The following is a 17,979-nucleotide window of genomic DNA, read 5'->3' as shown; positions in this document are numbered from 1 at the left end:
TTGCATCTGGTCTCCTTTCCTTCCTCATGTAATCATTTAGAAGTGAAATCCATTTTTTTTAAGGCTGGGCTTCTGTTGCAATATAACTTTTCAAAATGTTTTCCAATTGACTGAAACTCCATTGCACAAAACGAGCATGTCATTAATCGTCGATTTAGAGCGGACTGCATTGCCCAGTGTGTGCATTGAGGAGCACATGTACGTCTTTACTGGGGAGCAAGTTTGCACTCATGAATGTGGCAAAACATTCAAATCCGTAAGTGGGTGACCATTAAAGTCCTAGATGCTGCAAATCTCTACATCTGGATACGGAATGCCTAAAAAAAGTTATGTCTCCAGTGTCAAAATGTGTGTAATGCACTAGTAATTCATTTCCTTTATTGACCAGTGAGGTAGCCATGTATGGAGGTGCTGTAGAGTGAAAATCAAGTTTCAAATGGACAGTGATCCCTGTGCCTGGATAGCTCAGTCGGTAGAGCATCAGACTTTTAATCTGAGGGTCCAGGGTTCAAGTCCCTGTTGCATCTGGTCTCCTTTCCTTCCTCATGTAATCATTTAGAAGTGAAATCCACTTTTTTTAAGGCTGGGCTTCTGTTGCAATATAACTTTTCAAAATGTTTTCCAATTGACTGAAACTCCATTGCACAAAACGAGCATGTCAGTAATCGACGATTTAGAGTGGACTGCATTGCCCAGTGTGTGCATTGAGGAGCACATGTACGTCTTTACTGGGGAGCAAGTTTGCACTCATGAATGTGGCAAAACATTCAAATCCGTGGGGTGGATGACCATTAAAGTCCTAGATGCTGCAAATCTCTATATCTGGATACGGAATGACTGAAAAAAGTCATGTCTCCAGTGTCAAAATGTGTGTAATGCACTAGTAATTCATTTCCTTTATTGACCAGTGAGGTAGCCATGTATGGAGGTGCTGTAGAGTGAACATCAAGTTTCAAATGGGCAGTGATCCTGTGGGTCCAGGGTTCAAGTCCTTGTTCAAGCGTACCTTTGCTTCTTTTACAAAAAATTAAGCAGGAAATATGAATTGCTCATTCGAATATGTGTTATTTCTGATGGCATCTCAACCTTGGGCAATATGACTCTAAGGTAGTGGAGACCAGAGTTCTTGGGTGCTTTGCCAACATTTCAAGCCTGACTGTGCTTCTAAATAGCATGAAATAGCAATCTTTGTACAAAGTTTTAATATTGGGGAGACAGATTGGTCGAAAAAAAGCAGACAGGCGCTGCTGAGATTCGAACTCAGTATCTCCTTTTTACTAGACAGGCGCTTTAACCAACTAAGCCACAGCACCTTTTTTGCATCTGGTCTCCTTTCCTTCCTCATGTGATCATTTAGAAGTGAAATCCACTTTTTTTAAGGCTGGGCTTCTGTTGCAATATAACTTTTCAAAATGTTTTCCAATTGACTGAAACTCCATTGCACAAAACGAGCATGTCATTAATCGTCGATTTAGAGTGGACTGCATTGCCCAGTGTGTGCATTGAGGAGCACATGTTCGTCTTTACTGGGGAGCAAGTTTGCACTCATGAATGTGGCAAAACATTCAAATCCGTAAGTGGGTGAACATTAAAGTCCTAGATGCTGCAAATCTCTATATCTGGATACGGAATGACTGAAAAAAGTTATGTCTCCAGTGTCAAAATGTGTGTAATGCACTAGTAATTCATTTCCTTTATTGACCAGTGAGGTAGCCATGTATGGAGGTGCTGTAGAGTGAAAATCAAGTTTCAAATGGCAGTGATCCCTGTGCCTGGATAGCTCAGTCGGTAGAGCATCAAACTTTTAATCTGAGGGTCCAGGGTTCAAGTCCCTGCTCAGGCGTACCTTCGCTTCTTTTACAAAAAATTAAGCAGGAAATATGAATTGCTCATTCTAATATGTGCTATTTCTGATGGCATCGCAACCTTGGGCAATATGACTCTAAGGTAGTGGAGTCCAGAGTTCTTGGATGCTTTGCCAACATTTCAAGCCTGACTGTGCTTCTAAATAGCATGAAATAGCAATCTTTGTTCAAAGTTTTAATATTGGGGAGACAGATTGGTCGAAAAAAAAGCAGACAGGCGCTGCTGAGATTCGAACTCAGGATCTCCTGTTTACTAGACAAGCGCTTTAACCAACTAAGCCATAGCACCTTTTTTGCATCTGGTCTCCTTTCCTTCCTCATGTAATCATTTAGAAGTGAAATCCACTTTTTTAAGGCTGGGCTTCTGTTGCAATATAACTTTTCAAAATGTTTTCCAATTGACTGAAACTCCATTGCACAAAACGAGCATGTCATTAATCGTCGATTTAGAGTGGACTGCATTGCCCAGTGTGTGCATTGAGGAGCACATGTTCGTCTTTACTGGGGAGCAAGTTTGCACTCATGAATGTGGCAAAACATTCAAATCCGTAAGTGGGTGAACATTAAAGTCCTAGATGCTGCAAATCTCTATATCTGGATACGGAATGACTGAAAAAAGTTATGTCTCCAGTGTCAAAATGTGTGTAATGCACTAGTAATTCATTTCCTTTATTGACCAGTGAGGTAGCCATGTCTGGAGGTGCTGTAGAGTGAAAATCAAGTTTCAAATGAGCAGTGATCCCTGTGCCTGGATAGCTCAGTTGGTAGAGCATCAGACTTTTAATCTGAGGGTCCAGGGTTCAAGTCCCTGTTCAGGGGTACCTTTGCTTCTTTTACAAAAAATTAAGCAGGAAATATGAATTGCTCATTCTAATATGTGCTATTTCTGATGGCATCGCAACCTTGGGCAATATGACTCTAAGGTAGTGGAGTCCAGAGTTCTTGGATGCTTTGCCAACATTTCAAGCCTGACTGTGGTTCTAAATAGCATGAAATAGCAATCTTTGTACAAAGTTTTAATATTGGGGAGACAGATTGGTCGAAAAAAAAAGCAGACAGGCGCTGCTGAGATTCGAACTCAGGATCTCCTGTTTACTAGACAGGCGCTTTAACCAACTAAGCCACAGCACCTTTTTTGCATCTGGTCTCCTTTCCTTCCTCATGTAATCATTTAGAAGTGAAATACACTTTTTTAAGGCTGGGCTTCTGTTGCAATATAACTTTTCAAAATGTTTTCCAATTGACTGAAACTCCATTGCACAAAACGAGCATGTCATTAATCGTCGATTTAGAGTGGACTGCATTGCCCAGTGTGTGCATTGAGGAGCACATGTTCGTCTTTACTGGGGAGCAAGTTTGCACTCATGAATGTGGCAAAACATTCAAATCCGTAAGTGGGTGAACATTAAAGTCCTAGATGCTGCAAATCTCTATATCTGGATACGGAATGACTGAAAAAAGTTATGTCTCCAGTGTCAAAATGTGTGTAATGCACTAGTAATTCATTTCCTTTATTGACCAGTGAGGTAGCCATGTATGGAGGTGCTGTAGAGTGAAAATCAAGTTTCAAATGAGCAGTGATCCCTGTGCCTGGATAGCTCAGTTGGTAGAGCATCAGACTTTTAATCTGAGGGTCCAGGGTTCAAGTCCCTGTTCAGGGGTACCTTTGCTTCTTTTACAAAAAATTAAGCAGGAAATATGAATTGCTCATTCTAATATGTGCTATTTCTGATGGCATCGCAACCTTGGGCAATATGACTCTAAGGTAGTGGAGTCCAGAGTTCTTGGATGCTTTGCCAACATTTCAAGCCTGACTGTGGTTCTAAATAGCATGAAATAGCAATCTTTGTACAAAGTTTTAATATTGGGGAGACAGATTGGTCGAAAAAAAAGCAGACAGGCGCTGCTGAGATTCGAACTCAGGATCTCCTGTTTACTAGACAGGCGCTTTAACCAACTAAGCCACAGCACCTTTTTTCCATCTGGTCTCCTTTCCTTCCTCATGTAATCATTTAGAAGTGAAATCCACTTTTTTAAGGCTGGGCTTCTGTTGCAATATAACTTTTCAAAATGTTTTCCAATTGACTGAAACTCCATTGCACAAAACGAGCATGTCATTAATCGTCGATTTAGAGTGGACTGCATTGCCCAGTGTGTGCATTGAGGAGCACATGTTCGTCTTTACTGGGGAGCAAGTTTGCACTCATGAATGTGGCAAAACATTCAAATCCGTAAGTGGGTGAACATTAAAGTCCTAGATGCTGCAAATCTCTATATCTGGATACGGAATGACTGAAAAAAGTTATGTCTCCAGTGTCAAAATGTGTGTAATGCACTAGTAATTCATTTCCTTTATTGACCAGTGAGGTAGCCATGTATGGAGGTGCTGTAGAGTGAAAATCAAGTTTCAAATGAGTAGTGATCCCTGTGCCTGGATAGCTCAGTCGGTAGAGCATCAGACTTTTAATCTGAGGGTCCAGGGTTCAAGTCCCTGTTCAGGCGTACCTTTGCTTCTTTTACAAAAATTTAAGCAGGAAATATGAATTGCTCATTCTAATATGTGCTATTTCTGATGGCATCGCAACCTTGGGCAATATGACTCTAAGGTAGTGGAGTCCAGAGTTCTTGGATGCTTTGCCAACATTTCAAGCCTGACTGTGCTTCTAAATAGCATGAAATAGCAATCTTTGTACAAAGTTTTAATATTGGGGAGACAGATTGGTCGAAAAAAAAGCAGACAGGCGCTGCTGAGATTCGAACTCAGGATCTCCTGTTTACTAGAAAGGCGCTTTAACCAACTAAGCCACAGCACCTTTTTTGCATCTGGTCTCCTTTCCATTCTCATGTAATCATTTAGAAGTGAAATCCACTTTTTTAAGGCTGGGCTTCTGTTGCAATATAACTTTTCAAAATGTTTTCCAATTGACTGAAACTCCATTGCACAAAACGAGCATGTCATTAATCATCGATTTAGAGTGGACTGCATTGCCCAGTGTGTGCATTGAGGAGCACATGTTCGTCTTTACTGGGGAGCAAGTTTGCACTCATGAATGTGGCAAAACATTCAAATCCGTAAGTGGGTGAACATTAAAGTCCTAGATGCTGCAAATCTCTATATCTCGATACGGAATGACTGAAAAAAGTTATGTCTCCAGTGTCAAAATGTGTGTAATGCACTAGTAATTCATTTCCTTTATTGACCAGTGAGGTAGCCATGTATGGAGGTGCTGTAGAGTGAAAATCAAGTTTCAAATGGGCAGTGATCCCTGTGCCTGGATAGCTCAGTCGGTAGAGCATCAGACTTTTAATCTGAGGGTCCAGGGTTCAAGTCACTGTTCAGGCGTACCTTTGCTTCTTTTACAAAAAATTAAGCAGGAAATATGAATTGCTCATTCTAATATGTGCGATTTCTGATGGCATCGCAACCTTGGGCAATATGACTCTAAGGTAGTGGAGTCCAGAGTTCTTGGATGCTTTGCCAACATTTCAAGCCTGACTGTGCTTCTAAATAGCATGAAATAGCAATCTTTGTACAAAGTTTTAATATTGGGGAGACAGATTGGTCGAAAAAAAAGCAGACAGGCGCTGCTGAGATTCGAACTCAGGATCTCCTGTTTACTAGACAGGCGCTTTAACCAACTAAGCCACAGCACCTTTTTTGCATCTGGTCTCCTTTCCTTCCTCATGTAATCATTTAGAAGTGAAATCCATTTTTTTTAAGGCTGGGCTTCTGTTGCAATATAACTTTTCAAAATGTTTTCCAATTGACTGAAACTCCATTGCACAAAACGAGCATGTCATTAATCGTCGATTTAGAGCGGACTGCATTGCCCAGTGTGTGCATTGAGGAGCACATGTACGTCTTTACTGGGGAGCAAGTTTGCACTCATGAATGTGGCAAAACATTCAAATCCGTAAGTGGGTGACCATTAAAGTCCTAGATGCTGCAAATCTCTACATCTGGATACGGAATGCCTAAAAAAAGTTATGTCTCCAGTGTCAAAATGTGTGTAATGCACTAGTAATTCATTTCCTTTATTGACCAGTGAGGTAGCCATGTATGGAGGTGCTGTAGAGTGAAAATCAAGTTTCAAATGGACAGTGATCCCTGTGCCTGGATAGCTCAGTCGGTAGAGCATCAGACTTTTAATCTGAGGGTCCAGGGTTCAAGTCCCTGTTGCATCTGGTCTCCTTTCCTTCCTCATGTAATCATTTAGAAGTGAAATCCACTTTTTTTAAGGCTGGGCTTCTGTTGCAATATAACTTTTCAAAATGTTTTCCAATTGACTGAAACTCCATTGCACAAAACGAGCATGTCAGTAATCGACGATTTAGAGTGGACTGCATTGCCCAGTGTGTGCATTGAGGAGCACATGTACGTCTTTACTGGGGAGCAAGTTTGCACTCATGAATGTGGCAAAACATTCAAATCCGTGGGGTGGATGACCATTAAAGTCCTAGATGCTGCAAATCTCTATATCTGGATACGGAATGACTGAAAAAAGTCATGTCTCCAGTGTCAAAATGTGTGTAATGCACTAGTAATTCATTTCCTTTATTGACCAGTGAGGTAGCCATGTATGGAGGTGCTGTAGAGTGAACATCAAGTTTCAAATGGGCAGTGATCCTGTGGGTCCAGGGTTCAAGTCCTTGTTCAAGCGTACCTTTGCTTCTTTTACAAAAAATTAAGCAGGAAATATGAATTGCTCATTCGAATATGTGTTATTTCTGATGGCATCTCAACCTTGGGCAATATGACTCTAAGGTAGTGGAGACCAGAGTTCTTGGGTGCTTTGCCAACATTTCAAGCCTGACTGTGCTTCTAAATAGCATGAAATAGCAATCTTTGTACAAAGTTTTAATATTGGGGAGACAGATTGGTCGAAAAAAAGCAGACAGGCGCTGCTGAGATTCGAACTCAGTATCTCCTTTTTACTAGACAGGCGCTTTAACCAACTAAGCCACAGCACCTTTTTTGCATCTGGTCTCCTTTCCTTCCTCATGTAATCATTTAGAAGTGAAATCCACTTTTTTTAAGGCTGGGCTTCTGTTGCAATATAACTTTTCAAAATGTTTTCCAATTGACTGAAACTCCATTGCACAAAACGAGCATGTCATTAATCGTCGATTTAGAGTGGACTGCATTGCCCAGTGTGTGCATTGAGGAGCACATGTTCGTCTTTACTGGGGAGCAAGTTTGCACTCATGAATGTGGCAAAACATTCAAATCCGTAAGTGGGTGAACATTAAAGTCCTAGATGCTGCAAATCTCTATATCTGGATACGGAATGACTGAAAAAAGTTATGTCTCCAGTGTCAAAATGTGTGTAATGCACTAGTAATTCATTTCCTTTATTGACCAGTGAGGTAGCCATGTATGGAGGTGCTGTAGAGTGAAAATCAAGTTTCAAATGGCAGTGATCCCTGTGCCTGGATAGCTCAGTCGGTAGAGCATCAAACTTTTAATCTGAGGGTCCAGGGTTCAAGTCCCTGCTCAGGCGTACCTTCGCTTCTTTTACAAAAAATTAAGCAGGAAATATGAATTGCTCATTCTAATATGTGCTATTTCTGATGGCATCGCAACCTTGGGCAATATGACTCTAAGGTAGTGGAGTCCAGAGTTCTTGGATGCTTTGCCAACATTTCAAGCCTGACTGTGCTTCTAAATAGCATGAAATAGCAATCTTTGTTCAAAGTTTTAATATTGGGGAGACAGATTGGTCGAAAAAAAAGCAGACAGGCGCTGCTGAGATTCGAACTCAGGATCTCCTGTTTACTAGACAAGCGCTTTAACCAACTAAGCCATAGCACCTTTTTTGCATCTGGTCTCCTTTCCTTCCTCATGTAATCATTTAGAAGTGAAATCCACTTTTTTAAGGCTGGGCTTCTGTTGCAATATAACTTTTCAAAATGTTTTCCAATTGACTGAAACTCCATTGCACAAAACGAGCATGTCATTAATCGTCGATTTAGAGTGGACTGCATTGCCCAGTGTGTGCATTGAGGAGCACATGTTCGTCTTTACTGGGGAGCAAGTTTGCACTCATGAATGTGGCAAAACATTCAAATCCGTAAGTGGGTGAACATTAAAGTCCTAGATGCTGCAAATCTCTATATCTGGATACGGAATGACTGAAAAAAGTTATGTCTCCAGTGTCAAAATGTGTGTAATGCACTAGTAATTCATTTCCTTTATTGACCAGTGAGGTAGCCATGTCTGGAGGTGCTGTAGAGTGAAAATCAAGTTTCAAATGAGCAGTGATCCCTGTGCCTGGATAGCTCAGTTGGTAGAGCATCAGACTTTTAATCTGAGGGTCCAGGGTTCAAGTCCCTGTTCAGGGGTACCTTTGCTTCTTTTACAAAAAATTAAGCAGGAAATATGAATTGCTCATTCTAATATGTGCTATTTCTGATGGCATCGCAACCTTGGGCAATATGACTCTAAGGTAGTGGAGTCCAGAGTTCTTGGATGCTTTGCCAACATTTCAAGCCTGACTGTGGTTCTAAATAGCATGAAATAGCAATCTTTGTACAAAGTTTTAATATTGGGGAGACAGATTGGTCGAAAAAAAAGCAGACAGGCGCTGCTGAGATTCGAACTCAGGATCTCCTGTTTACTAGACAGGCGCTTTAACCAACTAAGCCACAGCACCTTTTTTGCATCTGGTCTCCTTTCCTTCCTCATGTAATCATTTAGAAGTGAAATACACTTTTTTAAGGCTGGGCTTCTGTTGCAATATAACTTTTCAAAATGTTTTCCAATTGACTGAAACTCCATTGCACAAAACGAGCATGTCATTAATCGTCGATTTAGAGTGGACTGCATTGCCCAGTGTGTGCATTGAGGAGCACATATTCGTCTTTACTGGGGAGCAAGTTTGCACTCATGAATGTGGCAAAACATTCAAATCCGTAAGTGGGTGAACATTAAAGTCCTAGATGCTGCAAATCTCTATATCTGGATACGGAATGACTGAAAAAAGTTAAGTCTCCAGTGTCAAAATGTGTGTAATGCACTAGTAATTCATTTCCTTTATTGACCAGTGAGGTAGCCATGTATGGAGGTGCTGTAGAGTGAAAATCAAGTTTCAAATAGGCAGTGATCCCTGTGCCTGGATAGCTCAGTCGGTAGAGCATCAGACTTTTAATCTGAGGGTCCAGGGTTCAAGTCCCTGTTCAGGCGTACCTTTGCTTCTTTTACAAAAATTAAGCAGGAAATATGAATTGCTCATTCTAATATGTGCTATTTCTGATGGCATCTCAACCTTGGGCAATATGACTCTAAGGTAGTGGAGTCCAGAGTTCTTGGATGCTTTGCCAACATTTCAAGCCTGACTGTGCTTCTAAATAGCATGAAATAGCAATCTTTGTACAAAGTTTTAATATTGGGGAGACAGATTGGTCGAAAAAAAAGCAGACAGGCGCTGCTGAGATTCGAACTCAGGATCTCCTGTTCACTAGACAGGCGCTTTAACCAACTAAGCCACAGCACCTTTTTTGCATCTGGTCTCCTTTCCATTCTCATGTAATCATTTAGAAGTGAAATCAACTTTTTTAAGGCTGGGCTTCTGTTGCAATATAACTTTTCAAAATGTTTTCCAATTGACTGAAACTCCATTGCACAAAACGAGCATGTCATTAATCGTCGATTTAGAGTGGACTGCATTGCCCAGTGTGTGCATTGAGGAGCACATGTACGTCTTTACTGGTGAGCAAGTTTGCACTCATGAATGTGGCAAAACATTCAAATGCGTGGGGTGGATGACCATTGAAGTCCTACATGCTGCAAATCTCTATATCTGGATACGGAATGACTGAAAAAAGTTATGTCTCCAGTGTCAAAATGTGTGTAATGCACTAGTAATTCATTTCCTTTATTGACCAGTGAGGTAGCCATGTATGGAGGTGCTGTAGAGTGAAAATCAAGTTTCAAATGGCAGTGATCCCTGTGCCTGGATAGCTCAGTCGGTAGAGCATCAGACTTTTAATCTGAGGGTCCAGGGTTCAAGTCCCTGTTCAGGCGTACCTTTGCTTCTTTTACAATAAATTAAGCAGGAAATATGAATTGCTCATTCTAATATTTGCTATTTCTGATGGCATGGCAACCTTGGGCAATATGACTCGAAGGTAGTGGAGTCCAGAGTTCTTGGATGCTTTGCCAACATTTTAAGCCTGACTGTGCTTCTAAATAGCATGCAATAGCAATCTTTGTACAAAGTTTTAATATTGGGGAGACAGATTGGTCGAAAAAAAAGCAGAGAGGCACTGCTGAGATTCAAACTCAGGATCTCCTGTTTACTTGACAGGCGCTTTAACCAACTAAGCCACAGCACCTTTTTTGCATCTAGTCTCCTTTCCTTCCTCATGTAATCATTTAGAAGTGAAATCCACTTTTTTTAAGGCTGGGCTTCTGTTGCAATATAACTTTTCAAAATGTTTTCCAATTGACTGAAACTCCATTGCACAAAACGAGCATGTCATTAATCGTCGATTTAGAGTGGACTGCATTTCCCAGTGTGTGCATTGAGGAGCACATGTTCGTCTTTACTGGGGAGCAAGTTTGCACTCATGAATGTGGCAAAACATTCAAATCCGTAAGTGGGTGAACATTAAAGTCCTAGATGCTGCAAATCTCTATATCTGGATACGGAATGACTGAAAAAAGTTATGTCTCCAGTGTCAAAATGTGTGTAATGCACTAGTAATTCATTTCCTTTATTGACCAGTGAGGTAGCCATGTATGGAGGTGCTGTAGAGTGAAAATCAAGTTTCAAATGGACAGTGATCCCTGTGCCTGGATAGCTCAGTCGGTAGAGCATCAGACTTTTAATCTGAGGGTCCAGGTTTCAAGTCACTGTTCAGGCGTACCTATGCTTCTTTTACAAAAAATTAAGCAGGAAATATGAATTGCTCATTCTAATATGTGCTATTTCTGATGGCATCGCAACCTTGGGCAATATGACTCTAAGGTAGTGGAGTCCAGAGTTTTTGGATGCTTTGCCAACATTTCAAGCCTGACTGTGCTTCTAAATAGCATGAAATAGCAATCTTTGTACAAAGTTTTAATATTGGGGAGACAGATTGGTCGAAAAAAAAGCAGACAGGCGCTGCTGAGATTCGAACTCAGGATCTCCTGTTTACTAGACAGGCGCTTTAACCAACTAAGCCACAGCACCTTTTTTGCATCTGGTCTCCTTTCCTTCCTCATGTAATCATTTAGAAGTGAAATCCATTTTTTTTAAGGCTGGGCTTCTGTTGCAATATAACTTTTCAAAATGTTTTCCAATTGACTGAAACTCCATTGCACAAAACGAGCATGTCATTAATCGTCGATTTAGAGTGGACTGCATTGCCCAGTGTGTGCATTGAGGAGCACATGTTCGTCTTTACTGGGGAGCAAGTTTGCACTCATGAATGTGGCAAAACATTCAAATCCGTAAGTGGGTGAACATTAAAGTCCTAGATGCTGCAAATCTCTATATCTGGATACGGAATGACTGAAAAAAGTTATGTCTCCAGTGTCAAAATGTGTGTAATGCACTAGTAATTCATTTCCTTTATTGACCAGTGAGGTAGCCATGTATGGAGGTGCTGTAGAGTGAAAATCAAGTTTCAAATGGGCAGTGATTCCTGTGCCTGGATAGCTCAGTCGGTAGAGCATCAGACTTTTAATCTGAAGGTCCAGGGTTCAAGTCCCTGTTCAGGCGTACCTTTGCTTCTTTTACAAAAAATTAAGCAGGAAATATGAATTGCTCATTCTAATATGTGCTATTTCTGATGGCATCGCAACCTTGGGCAATATGACTCTAAGGTAGTGGAGTCCAGAGTTCTTGGATGCTTTGCCAACATTTCAAGCCTGACTGTGCTTCTAAATAGCATGAAATAGCAATCTTTGTACAAAGTTTTAATATTGGGGAGACAGATTGGTCGAAAAAAAGCAGACAGGCGCTGCTGAGATTCGAACTCAGGATCTCCTGTTTACTAGACAGGCGCTTTAACCAACTAAGCCACAGCACCATTTTTGCAGCTGGTCTCCTTTCCTTCCTCATGTAATCATTTAGAAGTGAAATCCACTTTTTTAAGGCTGGGCTTCTGTTGCAATATAACTTTTCAAAATGTTTTCCAATTGACTGAAACTCCATTGCACAAAACGAGCATGTCATTAATCGTCGATTTAGAGTGGACTGCATTGCCCAGTGTGTGCATTGAGGAGCACATGTTCGTCTTTACTGGGGAGCAAGTTTGCACTCATGAATGTGGCAAAACATTCAAATCCGTAAGTGGGTGAACATTAAAGTCCTAGATGCTGCAAATCTCTATATCGGGATACGGAATGACTGAAAAAAGTTATGTCTCCAGTGTCAAAATGTGTGTAATGCACTAGTAATTCATTTCCTTTATTGACCAGTGAGGTAGCCATGTATGGAGGTGCTGTAGAGTGAAAATCAAGTTTCAAATGGGCAGTGATCCCTGTGCCTGGATAGCTCAGTCGGTAGAGCATCAGACTTTTAATCTGAGGGTCCAGGGTTCAAGTCCCTGTTCAGGCGTATCTTTGCTTCTTTTACAAAAAATTAAGCAGGAAATATGAACTGCTCATTCTAATATGTGCTATTTCTGATGGCATCACAACCTTGGGCAATATGACTCTAAGGTAGTGGAGTCCAGAGTTCTTGGATGCTTTGCCAACATTTCAAGCCTGACTGTGCTTCTAAATAGCATGAAATAGCAATCTTTGTACAAAGTTTTAATATTGGGGAGACAGATTGGTCGAAAAAAAAGCAGACAGGCGCTGCTGAGATTCGAACTCAGGATCTCCTGTTTACTAGACAGGCGCTTTAACCAACTAAGCCATAGCACCTTTTTTGCATCTGGTCTCCTTTCCTTCCTCATGTAATCATTTAGAAGTGAAATCCACTTTTTTAAGGCTGGGCTTCTGTTGCAATATAACTTTTCAAAATGTTTTCCAATTGACTGAAACTCCATTGCACAAAACGAGCATGTCATTCATCGTCGATTTAGAGTGGACTGCATTGCCCAGTGTGTGCATTGAGGAGCACATGTTCGTCTTTACTGGGGAGCAAGTTTGCACTCATGAATGTGGCAAAACATTCAAATCCGTAAGTGGGTGAACATTAAAGTCCTAGATGCTGCAAATCTCTATATCTGGATACGGAATGACTGAAAAAAGTTATGTCTCCAGTGTCAAAATGTGTGTAATGCACTAGTAATTAATTTCCTTTATTGACCAGTGAGGTAGCCATGTCTGGAGGTGCTGTAGAGTGAAAATCAAGTTTCAAATGAGCAGTGATCCCTGTGCCTGGATAGCTCAGTTGGTAGAGCATCAGACTTTTAATCTGAGGGTCCAGGGTTCAAGTCCCTGTTCAGGGGTACCTTTGCTTCTTTTACAAAAAATTAAGCAGGAAATATGAATTGCTCATTCTAATATGTGCTATTTCTGATGGCATCGCAACCTTGGGCAATATGACTCTAAGGTAGTGGAGTCCAGAGTTCTTGGATGCTTTGCCAACATTTCAAGCCTGACTGTGGTTCTAAATAGCATGAAATAGCAATCTTTGTACAAAGTTTTAATATTGGGGAGACAGATTGGTCGAAAAAAAAGCAGACAGGCGCTGCTGAGATTCGAACTCAGGATCTCCTGTTTACTAGACAGGCGCTTTAACCAACTAAGCCACAGCACCTTTTTTACATCTGGTCTCCTTTCCTTCCTCATGTAATCATTTAGAAGTGAAATACACTTTTTTAAGGCTGGGCTTCTGTTGCAATATAACTTTTCAAAATGTTTTCCAATTGACTGAAACTCCATTGCACAAAACGAGCATGTCATTAATCGTCGATTTAGAGTGGACTGCATTGCCCAGTGTGTGCATTGAGGAGCACATGTTCGTCTTTACTGGGGAGCAAGTTTGCACTCATGAATGTGGCAAAACATTCAAATCCGTAAGTGGGTGAACATTAAAGTCCTAGATGCTGCAAATCTCTATATCTGGATACGGAATGACTGAAAAAAGTTAAGTCTCCAGTGTCAAAATGTGTGTAATGCACTAGTAATTCATTTCCTTTATTGACCAGTGAGGTAGCCATGTATGGAGGTGCTGTAGAGTGAAAATCAAGTTTCAAATAGGCAGTGATCCCTGTGCCTGGATAGCTCAGTCGGTAGAGCATCAGACTTTTAATCTGAGGGTCCAGGGTTCAAGTCCCTGTTCAGGCGTACCTTTGCTTCTTTTACAAAAATTAAGCAGGAAATATGAATTGCTCATTCTAATATGTGCTATTTCTGATGGCATCGCAACCTTGGGCAATATGACTCTAAGGTAGTGGAGTCCAGAGTTCTTGGATGCTTTGCCAACATTTCAAGCCTGACTGTGCTTCTAAATAGCATGAAATAGCAATCTTTGTACAAAGTTTTAATATTGGGGAGACAGATTGGTCGAAAAAAAAGCAGACAGGCGCTGCTGAGATTCGAACTCAGGATCTCCTGTTTACTAGACAGGCGCTTTAACCAACTAAGCCACAGCACCTTTTTTGCATCTGGTCTCCTTTCCATTCTCATGTAATCATTTAGAAGTGAAATCCACTTTTTTAAGGCTGGGCTTCTGTTGCAATATAACTTTTCAAAATGTTTTCCAATTGACTGAAACTCCATTGCACAAAACGAGCATGTCAGTAATCGACGATTTAGAGTGGACTGCATTGCCCAGTGTGTGCATTGAGGAGCACATGTACGTCTTTACTGGTGAGCAAGTTTGCACTCATGAATGTGGCAAAACATTCAAATGCGTGGGGTGGATGACCATTAAAGTCCTACATGCTGCAAATCTCTATATCTGGATACGGAATGACTGAAAAAAGTTATGTCTCCAGTGTCAAAATGTGTGTAATGCACTAGTAATTCATTTCCTTTATTGACCAGTGAGGTAGCCATGTATGGAGGTGCTGTAGAGTGAAAATCAAGTTTCAAATGGCAGTGATCCCTGTGCCTGGATAGCTCAGTCGGTAGAGCATCAGACTTTTAATCTGAGGGTCCAGGGTTCAAGTCCCTGTTCAGGCGTACCTTTGCTTCTTTTACAATAAATTAAGCAGGAAATATGAATTGCTCATTCTAATATTTGCTATTTCTGATGGCATGGCAACCTTGGGCAATATGACTCAAAGGTAGTGGAGTCCAGAGTTCTTGGATGCTTTGCCAACATTTTAAGCCTGACTGTGCTTCTAAATAGCATGCAATAGCAATCTTTGTACAAAGTTTTAATATTGGGGAGACAGATTGGTCGAAAAAAAAGCAGAGAGGCACTGCTGAGATTCAAACTCAGGATCTCCTGTTTACTTGACAGGCGCTTTAACCAACTAAGCCACAGCACCTTTTTTGCATCTAGTCTCCTTTCCTTCCTCATGTAATCATTTAGAAGTGAAATCCACTTTTTTTAAGGCTGGGCTTCTGTTGCAATATAACTTTTCAAAATGTTTTCCAATTGACTGAAACTCCATTGCACAAAACGAGCATGTCATTAATCGTCGATTTAGAGTGGACTGCATTGCCCAGTGTGTGCATTGAGGAGCACATGTTCGTCTTTACTGGGGAGCAAGTTTGCACTCATGAATGTGGCAAAACATTCAAATCCGTAAGTGGGTGAACATTAAAGTCCTAGATGCTGCAAATCTCTATATCTGGATACGGAATGACTGAAAAAAGTTATGTCTCCAGTGTCAAAATGTGTGTAATGCACTAGTAATTCATTTCCTTTATTGACCAGTGAGGTAGCCATGTATGGAGGTGCTGTAGAGTGAAAATCAAGTTTCAAATGGACAGTGATCCCTGTGCCTGGATAGCTCAGTCGGTAGAGCATCAGACTTTTAATCTGAGGGTCCAGGTTTCAAGTCACTGTTCAGGCGTACCTATGCTTCTTTTACAAAAAATTAAGCAGGAAATATGAATTGCTCATTCTAATATGTGCTATTTCTGATGGCATCGCAACCTTGGGCAATATGACTCTAAGGTAGTGGAGTCCAGGGTTTTTGGATGCTTTGCCAACATTTCAAGCCTGACTGTGCTTCTAAATAGCATGAAATAGCAATCTTTGTACAAAGTTTTAATATTGGGGAGACAGATTGGTCGAAAAAAAGCAGACAGGCGCTGCTGAGATTCGAACTCAGGATCTCCTGTTTACTAGACAGGCGCTTTAACCAACTAAGCCACAGCACCTTTTTTGCATCTGGTCTCCTTTCCTTCCTCATGTAATCATTTAGAAGTGAAATCCATTTTTTTTAAGGCTGGGCTTCTGTTGCAATATAACTTTTCAAAATGTTTTCCAATTGACTGAAACTCCATTGCACAAAACGAGCATGTCATTAATCGTCGATTTAGAGTGGACTGCATTGCCCAGTGTGTGCATTGAGGAGCACATGTTCGTCTTTACTGGGGAGCAAGTTTGCACTCATGAATGTGGCAAAACATTCAAATCCGTAAGTGGGTGAACATTAAAGTCCTAGATGCTGCAAATCTCTATATCTGGATACGGAATGACTGAAAAAAGTTATGTCTCCAGTGTCAAAATGTGTGTAATGCACTAGTAATTCATTTCCTTTATTGACCAGTGAGGTAGCCATGTATGGAGGTGCTGTAGAGTGAAAATCAAGTTTCAAATGGGCAGTGATCCCTGTGCCTGGATAGCTCAGTCGGTAGAGCATCAGACTTTTAATCTGAAGGTCCAGGGTCAAGTCCCTGTTCAGGCGTACCTTTGCTTCTTTTACAAAAAAAATAAGCAGGAAATATGAATTGCTCATTCTAATATGTGCTATTTCTGATGGCATCGCAACCTTGGGCAATATGACTCTAAGGTAGTGGAGTCCAGAGTTCTTGGATGCTTTGCCAACATTTCAAGCCTGACTGTGCTTCTAAATAGCATGAAATAGCAATCTTTGTACAAAGTTTTAATATTGGGGAGACAGATTGGTCGAAAAAAAGCAGACAGGCGCTGCTGAGATTCGAACTCAGGATCTCCTGTTTACTAGACAGGCGCTTTAACCAACTAAGCCACAGCACCATTTTTGCAGCTGTCTCCTTTCCTTCCTCATGTAATCATTTAGAAGTGAAATCCACTTTTATAAGGCTGGGCTTCTGTTGCAATATAACTTTTTAAAATGTTTTCCAATTGACTGAAACTCCATTGCACAAAACGAGCATGTCATTAATCGTCGATTTAGAGTGGACTGCATTGCCCAGTGTGTGCATTGAGGAGCACATGTTCGTCTTTACTGGGGAGCAAGTTTGCACTCATGAATGTGGCAAAACATTCAAATCCGTAAGTGGGTGAACATTAAAGTCCTAGATGCTGCAAATCTCTATATCTGGATACGGAATGACTGAAAAAAGTTATGTCTCCAGTGTCAGAATGTGTGTAATGCACTAGTAATTCATTTCCTTTATTGACCAGTGAGGTAGCCATGTATGGAGGTGCTGTAGAGTGAAAATCAAGTTTCAAATGGGCAGCGATCCCTGTGCCTGGATAGCTCAGTTGGTAGAGCATCAGACTTTTAATCTGAGGGTCCAGGGTTCAAGTCCTGTTCAGGCGTATCTTTGCTTCTTTTACAAAAAATTAAGCAGGAAATATGAATTGCTCATTCTAATATGTGCTATTTCTGATGGCATCACAACCTTGGGCAATATGACTCTAAGGTAGTGGAGTCCAGAGTTCTTGGATGCTTTGCCAACATTTCAAGCCTGACTGTGCTTCTAAATAGCATGAAATAGCAATCTTTGTACAAAGTTTTAATATTGGGGAGACAGATTGGTCGAAAAAAAAGCAGACAGGCGCTGCTGAGATTCGAACTCAGGATCTCCTGTTTACTAGACAGGCGCTTTAACCAACTAAGCCACAGCACCTTTTTTGCATCTGGTCTCCTTTCCTTCCTCATGTAATCATTCAGAAGTGAAATCCACTTTTTTAAGGCTGGGCTTCTGTTGCAATATAACTTTTCAAAATGTTTTCCAATTGACTGAAACTATACATGAGCGAAGTATTTTTAGAGAATATGTTAAATCTAGCTCATACTAATGATACATTTAAGTGAAATAAAATATGCACCCCATGCCGCA

The 17,979-nt window shown here is 40.8% G+C and overlaps 7 non-coding genes across 7 annotated transcripts; all 7 read left to right on the top strand.

Moving 5' to 3' along the window:
• Positions 1–4,294: 4,294 nt before the first annotated feature.
• Positions 4,295–4,367, top strand: TRNAK-UUU (transfer RNA lysine (anticodon UUU)). Its single transcript has one exon. It is a non-coding gene; the product is annotated as a tRNA-Lys (tRNA).
• A 4,608-nt stretch (positions 4,368–8,975) lies between these two features.
• Positions 8,976–9,048, top strand: TRNAK-UUU (transfer RNA lysine (anticodon UUU)). Its single transcript has one exon. It is a non-coding gene; the product is annotated as a tRNA-Lys (tRNA).
• A 767-nt stretch (positions 9,049–9,815) lies between these two features.
• Positions 9,816–9,888, top strand: TRNAK-UUU (transfer RNA lysine (anticodon UUU)). The gene has a single exon. It is a non-coding gene; the product is annotated as a tRNA-Lys (tRNA).
• Positions 9,889–11,499: 1,611 nt separating this feature from the next.
• Positions 11,500–11,572, top strand: TRNAK-UUU (transfer RNA lysine (anticodon UUU)). Its single transcript has one exon. It is a non-coding gene; the product is annotated as a tRNA-Lys (tRNA).
• Positions 11,573–12,339: 767 nt separating this feature from the next.
• On the top strand, positions 12,340–12,412 carry TRNAK-UUU (transfer RNA lysine (anticodon UUU)). The gene has a single exon. It is a non-coding gene; the product is annotated as a tRNA-Lys (tRNA).
• Positions 12,413–14,021: 1,609 nt separating this feature from the next.
• On the top strand, positions 14,022–14,094 carry TRNAK-UUU (transfer RNA lysine (anticodon UUU)). The gene has a single exon. It is a non-coding gene; the product is annotated as a tRNA-Lys (tRNA).
• Positions 14,095–14,861: 767 nt separating this feature from the next.
• Positions 14,862–14,934, top strand: TRNAK-UUU (transfer RNA lysine (anticodon UUU)). The gene has a single exon. It is a non-coding gene; the product is annotated as a tRNA-Lys (tRNA).
• The last annotated feature ends 3,045 nt before the right edge of the window (positions 14,935–17,979 follow it).

The sequence above is a fragment of the Ambystoma mexicanum genome, unplaced genomic scaffold (assembly GCF_040938575.1).
Source record: "Ambystoma mexicanum isolate Mex_15411 unplaced genomic scaffold, UKY_AmexF1_1 Mex_scaf1, whole genome shotgun sequence".
NCBI classification, from domain to species: Eukaryota; Metazoa; Chordata; class Amphibia; order Caudata; family Ambystomatidae; genus Ambystoma; species Ambystoma mexicanum.
The sequence above is the reverse complement of the archived record's forward strand: the minus strand, read 5'-3'. Positions and strand labels throughout refer to the sequence as shown.